At 42.6% G+C, this 8,136-nt stretch overlaps 1 pseudogene; it reads left to right on the plus strand.

The window, feature by feature from the left end:
* Positions 1-6,316: 6,316 nt before the first annotated feature.
* LOC139005354 (phagosome assembly factor 1 pseudogene) lies at positions 6,317-7,609 on the plus strand (annotated as a pseudogene).
* The last annotated feature ends 527 nt before the right edge of the window (positions 7,610-8,136 follow it).

Genomic DNA, 8,136 nt, shown 5'->3' on the forward strand with positions numbered 1-8,136 from the left:
AGATGGCATCAGGAAGGCTTTGGGGGGAAAAAGCACACCAGGGCTAGGCTTGAAACTGAATAGAATCTGAGTTCTTACAAAGGGGTGTGTGTGTGTGTGTGTGTGTGTGTGTGTGTGTGTGTGTGCATGTTGTGGGATTTAAAAAATTCGCTTGTTTGTTTATACTTTTGACTTTGGAAAATTCAAACATAAATGTAAAAAAAGAGTCCAATGAACCCCATTACCAACTATATTAATTACTGACTCATAGCTGATCTTATTTCATTTAAACCACTCATCTTCCCTTGCCCAAATTATTTTGAAGCAAATTACAGACAACTTAAAATAACTTCCAAAATATTCCAATACCATCAGTGCACAAAAGAATTGCTGATAATTTTAATATCATTAAATAACCAATTAGCACTCAGGTTTCCCCACTTTAAAAAACAACAACAAATAGTTGGCTTATTCAAATAAGATTCCAAACTAAAAGTTCACACATTGTTTTTGTTTGATATTTGTTTCCTTTCACCTATAGCTTCCCCCTTCTTTGTCCCCTTATAATTCATTTGTCAAAGAAACCAGATTGTTCTATATAGTTTCTCATAGTCTAGATTTTGGTGAATAAAATCCTGTGGTTCCTTTTTATATATTTCTTCTTTCCTTCTATTCACTGTAAACTGATAGTTATACCTAAAGCTTGATCTGATAAAACTTTGAATTTTTTAACCAAACAACAACAAACAAACAAACAAAACCCACCACCTTTTTAGGTGGTATTATAAACTTTCAATAAGAGTTACATAATTATCTATTGCCCTCTGAGGTTATCAATCATTGAAGAGGATTGCCTATGTTAATTGTTTCATTAGGGATTTATATTTGTATTTGAGAGGCTTATAAAAGATCCCACCAAAAAAATTCCTATTCCTCTCTGATTGGGGGTACAACGGTATTTCTTATCACCATACATTCTCTAACTCTCTGGGGTTCCAGTCAACAGAGTGAGGAAGAGAAGACCAGAACAGCTCCACCAGCTTGTCTGAAACAAAGCTTTCCAATGTTGCAAAGCACACTAATACATTCCACTTAACAGCGGGGTGGCTACCCAAAGACTGATGCCTAAATTGAAAGATTTAAATGCAGGTTCCAGAATGATTCTGCCATGCAACAGAGATTTCTGGAAATTTGATATCATTTCCTTTTTGTTCACTGTGTAATCACATGCCCATAGTCTCACTAAGAAAATAAACAGTCCATTCGATTTCTATCAATTCTCATTTTTTGCCTTGTTCCTCCCTAAAGCTGAAATTCTTGTCATAAACAAAAAATCAGTTGGATTCACTTATAGACAATCCTGTCAAGAATAAGAAATCACTAACCGTGAAAAGCCAAGACCGCGCTACGAAACAAAAGAAGCATCTATTTTCCTGCCCAGGACATCTGCAAGCAGTTACGGTGTCGTAATAGTTCTTTTCCTTTGTGCATCAATTGCTAAGCCACTTGTTAAGTTTTCAGTACTACTCACTTCACAATGCAGACAGAGAATTTATACAAAATGAGAATTATCCCCAAGACTAGCTCTTTTTAAAAGAAGGCTTTGGCTAGATTCATTTCTTATCTAATAAGCAGTTGTGAAAAGCAACACTGAGATCACATTTGTTTCATAGGTCCCAACCAAGTCATTTGAAAAGACTTCTTATTTTTCTATATATCTAATTGAATGCAAAAATTCAAATGAGATAATAATCATAATTCTCCAATTGCTCAAGGAATACAACAGTGAGTGTTGGGGGAGGGGAGATTGGCAACTGTGAAAACGACAGATTTGCCCATCATAAGTATGAACACCATGTGAGGTGCCTACATTCACAGCTTGGCATCACATCACAAGCCACCCAGGAAGGTACACCGTGTCATATTTCAAAGAAGCCTCCATATGTTTTCCAAGTACAATCTTTAACACTTCTGTGTCAGGTCTATCTAAAATTTTGCGACTGTTTCCGAATATACTTAGTTCTTTCAAAGTGCAAGTCATTTCAGATTCTCATTTCAGATATGGGCATAGAAAATAGTGCTGTGCACGATCACTAACAGCGTGTTTACTCATATCCTGTCTTATTCATGATTAATTTAACACAGCTTCTGACGGCACACAAAATAAGGTGAGGGGAAAAAAGACAGAGAAAGCAATGAAGACAAAACAGAGGTGGGAACGAGGCTGGTTCACAGGAGGTGTGCCTCTACACTTCCTAGAAGGGACCTGCCTGTGCACGAAGAAATTGCTCTAAGATTCAAGGACCCGCTGAATAAAGCAAGCAGATTGCCTTCGAGTGAGCGCTGCTACTGAGGCCTCCGCTTGTGGCAACTTTCTCCCACTCTTTCATCTGTTCTCTGACTTCAAAACTTGTAGATTAAAAACAAATGTCCTTAAATGCAATAGAAAGCCATGATTTATCATTTTTAGGTCATCGTTGCCTCCAGATTTCTTTAGAAATATTTTCCCTAATCCCGCAGCTAGTCCAACTATCATACAACTATTAAAGGTCATTCGAACCTTTCGAAGCCTTTTAAAGAGTTTCTCAAAATCAGGGTGTGATTCATTCAAACTATTTTTTCCTCATTTCAGCAGGAAAAATTCTCTGCACCATATTCTGACTCGCCGTTGCTGATAAGTCATTCACCCGCCCGTTCATTTTTTATTTATTCATAAACTCACCGATTTATCAGATATTTACTGAGTAGTTCCCATGTCCCAGGAGGTGGCACTAGGCTCAGTGAGGAGGGATCAAACCAGATACATGTTCTGTCTTAAAAGACTAGGCCAGATTCAAGGCCTAGTCCCAACCCCCTTCCCTTTTCTTCACCTCCCCGTGGCCCTCGTCAGCTCCCCAGGCTCCCTGCGGCGTGGTGTTGCCATTGGACACAGTCTAAGCCTGGTGAGATGCAAGAAAGTATCTGCTCGAAGTTCTGGAAAAGGTTTCCTGATTAGATGAAAGACTTAACTAGAGCAGAACCCCGGCTCTGCCATGAGCTGCGGAATCAATGCCAGCCCCAGGCTTCTTTCATCTTGATATTTTCTATGTAAGAAAACAGCCGCTCTTGAAGCCACCCTGAGTCACATTTTCTGTTCCTTGCATCCTAAAGCATCTCTAACTAAATCAATGAACTCACAGTCTTTTTGAAAAATATAAGGCGAAAAGAAGAAAAGGCTCCAAGGAAATACTATTAGCCTTAAGGAGGGTAACTCATTTTTATCTAAGAACAACTGAAAAAGAAGAGATGGACAGGGAGGGGAGAAGGGGAGAGAGGAGAGGGAAAAAATTGGAAGATTTTTGATGTACTTGCCCCAGTAAAACTGCTTCAGAAATAATGTGAGGCAAGTCCTCCTCATCAGAGCTCAGGCGACAGAGTTATCATCCCGCAGGGCCAGGTCCCCTGGCAGTGGAGTAGGCATGTTAGGGAGAGAGAACAATGAGGAAGAACGAATATTTTGGACAGAGTTGAGGTAGCTGCACTATGGGCCATAATTAGGGGGAGAAGAGAATTTTTAGGAAGTTTTGCTAAATGTCTAATGGGATTGCTCTTTTCTTTTTTTAATACTTTACCGTAATAATGATTTGTATTATTTCTTAGGGCTTTGGGAAGTGAACGTATGTTCCATTGAATAAAATACCATTTGTACAAAGCAGGGACTTTAGGCAACATAAGGCCAAAATATTCAAGCTTCACATGCTTAATCATTACAACTCCTCTACAAAAGAGCTTTTTAAAAAAGAAAAAATATGGGGGTGGGAGGCAGGGGACTATGGCTCAAAGGACTAAGGAATTTGGCTCAGCTCTTATCAGTAGAAAGTTGCATAGTGAAAATGGAATAGATTTTGCCCATTTCCAAAATCCTTTCTCTTTCTGCTATAATATGTGGTCTAGAAAAAAAAAAAAAAGGCAGAGTGAAGACAAATTAAAAAGAGGCGAACAAACACGGCTGAGAGAGAAAAGTCCCTGAAATTTTATAATATATAACCAGAACCCAAAAAGGTTTGTTGCTCTGTATAGGAAAGGCAAAAATAAAAATAAAAAATCCACACAGTTTTTTTGTTAGGTGAAAGGTAGCTACACTACTAACTATCTGGGGATCTTGGAGAAAGTACTTAACATCTTTGGGTCTCAGTATTCTCATTTGTAAGATGAGTTACCAGGAGGATTCAATGAGATAACACATGTGAAGTATTTAACTACAGTGCCTGGCATGTTGTAACTTTCAAAACTGTTAACCATTGCTACCATCACAATTACTCTAATGATTTTCTCCCTGCCCCAATCAGTGTTCAACTATGAGTGAAAAGTTGTTGTTGTATTCAATTCCTCTTCTGTTCTTTAAAAAGATTAGTTTCCAAGAGTTCAAAAAAGAAACAAGAGCTGCCTACAGGCAATGGGGAAAAAATAATATTAGGAGAACAGTCTGCAACGTGAATAATCTTGGACCATCACCAAGATCAGCAGGACTCCACTCCATGGCCAATAAATAACATTCACGCCACTCTTATGGAACAGGGCTTCCGGAGAGCCAGAGCAGCCAGTCTCCCGTGGCTGGAAGGGAAGAGATCATGCGGGGAGACTGAAAGCAAAACCAGAAGGGCAAGGAGGAAGAGGCCTCCCACTCTCTGAGAGAGATGAAATCAGATCATTTATTCCCTCAAACTTGATGTTTAAAACATGCCAAGTAAATTCAATTTTTAAAAAAAGCATAGGACGGGCCATGATTGGTTTTTGTGGGGTTTTTTTGCATGTTGCTGTACCTGAAACCTTTCCCTAAAAATGTCTGAGCTGATTTCCTAAAAATGCCTAAGACATTTTCCCCCTAAAAATGCCTAAATTTGCAACAATTGCAAATAAACCTTTTGTTGGAATCCTAGGGATTATTAAAACTACAATATAGTTACAGATAATGTTTTCTAGACTGTTGAATAGCTAGACCAAAAGTGTCCACTAAGCAAGCACTGGGACTCAGGGAGATACACAGGTGAAGGCAGGAGGGCAGCTTCATCTCCACCAAGCTGGGAAAGAGTCCCCAATAAGATAGCGTAAGCCTGAGAAAAATCCTCAGTCAGGGAAATAGGAGATACAAAGAGATTTTGCGGCAGGAGATCCCTGAGAACAGGCTGTTCCAATGCCTCTGGGCTCCAAGTCAGGCTTGTGAGGAGCAGACCACCCAGTGATGGGAGAAGTAACAACTGGCCAGTAGTTTGTTCCAACATGGCCCTCAATCTGTTCCACCTCTGGACCACTGTTCGGTCTTCCGATTTTCTTTCTCTCCCTTAGTTTCAGTCTTCAGTCTTGGACCTAAAACCCCAGATAGTGTGAACACAGCAATTTATTAATGTAGAAGTATTTTAGACTTTAGATATATAATTTCAGAGCCGGGAAGGGTTTGGGGATGGTTGATCTGGCCCAGATTAGATCAATAGTCTCCTCGCTTGGATGGGACCCTCAGGCTGTGGGATAGCTGGAGAACTGGGAAAACTGGCTGGAAAGGAAAGAGGGAGATGGGTAAGGCAGATAAAGAACAACGGAACAGAAACGCTGTGTGAGGGGCAGCTAAAATTACTTTAAGACCTTCTTATAGCATCCATGACTCAAAATCTGGCCTACTCCTGGGCTAGGCTTTGCTTAGCCATTCCGAATGTGACTGGATATTAGAAATGTAACAGGGAAACGATGGTTGGAGGGAACCTCAGTGTAGCCTTTTGTGAGTCCTATGTCCCCAGTCAGTGCTTTGGTAATAGACAGGGAGCCAAATCCTCCCAAATCCTCAGCTCAGGCAAGTGGGATATAGGCTCTTCCCATATAGCAACACCATCTCCCAAAGTAGCGCATGGGAACTATTATTTACTTAAGAGTTTAAGGTTTTCAAAGCAATAAAGCTTCATGGTTAAGGCTCTGAAACCAGACCGCCTGAGAGTAAATATTACCTCTTATTAGTTGTGGGACACAGGGCAAGTTAGCTCATTTGTTTGGCGTGGATTTAGTGAACCAAAGTGTGCCAGGCACCAGAGATATAGCAATGAACCAAAGTCCTTCCCTCTCCTATATGCTAGTTGGGGAGATACACAATGAACAACTAAGTAAATATGTATATTAAACCATACATATTTGCTAAAGAGAAAAAATGGTGCTAAAGAGAAAAAATAGAGAGCAGAGAAGGGAGATAAGAAGTATCGGAGGTGTAAGCAGCCGCTGATGTCGCTGCTCTCACCACCGAAGCAGCTGCTGGTGAGCTCCCGTCCTGTCTGCGCTGTCGCAGCTAGGCCGCCCGGCCAGGCGAGCTGAACCAATGCTGGACCTGGAGGTGGTGCCTGAACGCTCTCCGGGGAATGAGCCATGGGAGCCATGGGAATTCACGCTGGGAATGCCTCTGGCTCAGGCAGTAGCCATTCTTCAGAAGCACTGTCGCATCATCAAAAATGTCCAGGTTCTCTACAGTGAACAGTCTCCTCGAAGCCCTGACCTCATCCGTTACCTGACGCAGGACGGGATCAAACTACTGTTTGATGCTTTCAATCAGGACTTAAGGTGATTGAAGTACATGACTTGACTACAGTAAAGTTAAAATATTGTGGAGCCCATTTTAACTCTCAGCCCATACCCCCACCACTGGGCAGATGGACCAGTTGCTCAGTGCAACCCACCAGGAGTGTACAACTCCGCTGAGCCGCTCTTCCACCTCAACCTCAGAGGACTGTCTTCCTCTTTTCAGTGAGACTCGTGGATAGAGGCTCCCAAGTATGAGCCCAGTTTTGCCCACGATCTAGTTTCTCTCCAGATACCCACGGAGCAACTGTGAAAGAATGCACATCTACAGGGAAACAGCCTTCAGGATACCAAGCTCCCATGATGCCCCTGAGCTGTGTCCTGGGCAATATGTACGCTGAGAGTGTCGTTGTTCTTCGAGATGGAACTGGACCCTCAGGTTTATGACTTCACCTACTTGCTGCAGGCTGTGGACCTGACCTGTTAGCAGATGGATGCCAAGATGCGGGTATTTGAACGTTCAGTGGACTTTGGGGATTCTTGCCAAGACGTTCTTAGCATGCTTGGTTCTCCACACAAAGTCTTCTATAAATCAGAAGATGAAAATTCATTCTCCTTCCCCCCATAAACAAGTTCCATCCAAGTGCAATGACTACTTTTTTAACTACTTCACTCTCAGAGTAGACATTCTCTTTGACGCCAACACTCCCAAAGTGAAGAAGTTTGTCCTTCACACCAGTCACCCTGGGCATTATAATTTTTAACATTTATCGCTGCTGTGAGTTTGAGATCCCAATGGCCATAAAGAAAGAAAATGCAGATGGTCAGACAGAAACATGCACAACCGATAGCAAGTGGGACCACATCCAGGAGCTCCTGGGTCACCCTGTGGCCTGGCCTATTGTCCTTCACAGGTCCTCCTCCCCGAACAACACCAACCCATTTGGCTCCACATTCTGCTTTGGCCTTCAGCGGATGATCTTTGAGGTTATGCAGAATAACCACATTGCCTCGGTGACCCTGTCTGGCCCCCCCAGGCCTGGTGCCCATCTGAAAACAGCAGAGCTCCCCTAGGGACATCACCACCCATGCCCCTCTCCCCCGTGGAACTGTGTGTCACATCCTTCTCAGCGGGTCTTCATGTGCCACCTGTGGGTTTTCTTGGACATCTTGCCAATGTTGAAGGGCTGTTGTGATATTCTGAGATGAGGCTCAGGCTGGGTGCTCTGACATAGGATGAGAGACCCAGATATTCTTCTGTCTGCCTCAGCCTCCTGGTGCCAACGGCGGACACAGACTGCAAAGAGAAGCACAAACTCTGAGCCTTGACACGTGGACCCAGAAGCTTTCGGCTAACATGTAAGGAGGCAGGGTTCTGTCTCCCTATCCCACACACGTTGGAAAACTTGGGGCTCTCTGTGGCTGAGAACGCAGGCACCCAGGACGAGGACACGGTCCTGCATTTCACCCGACATTGCCACAGGACCCTTAAGGCAAGCAGGTAGCATGTCCATAGTACTTGGTTGCAACTTTTGCACTACATCCACTTTAGTTACTTGATGAGCTGGCTGTTGCCAAGGTGGCCCACCTGCCCTTTCTTGTTTCTTTCTTGCACTCAATCTC

Source organism: Myotis yumanensis, unplaced genomic scaffold, assembly GCF_028538775.1.
Source record: "Myotis yumanensis isolate MYYU_CA2020_CCGP unplaced genomic scaffold, mMyoYum1.0.hap1 SCAF_3, whole genome shotgun sequence".
Lineage (NCBI taxonomy): Eukaryota > Metazoa > Chordata > Mammalia > Chiroptera > Vespertilionidae > Myotis > Myotis yumanensis.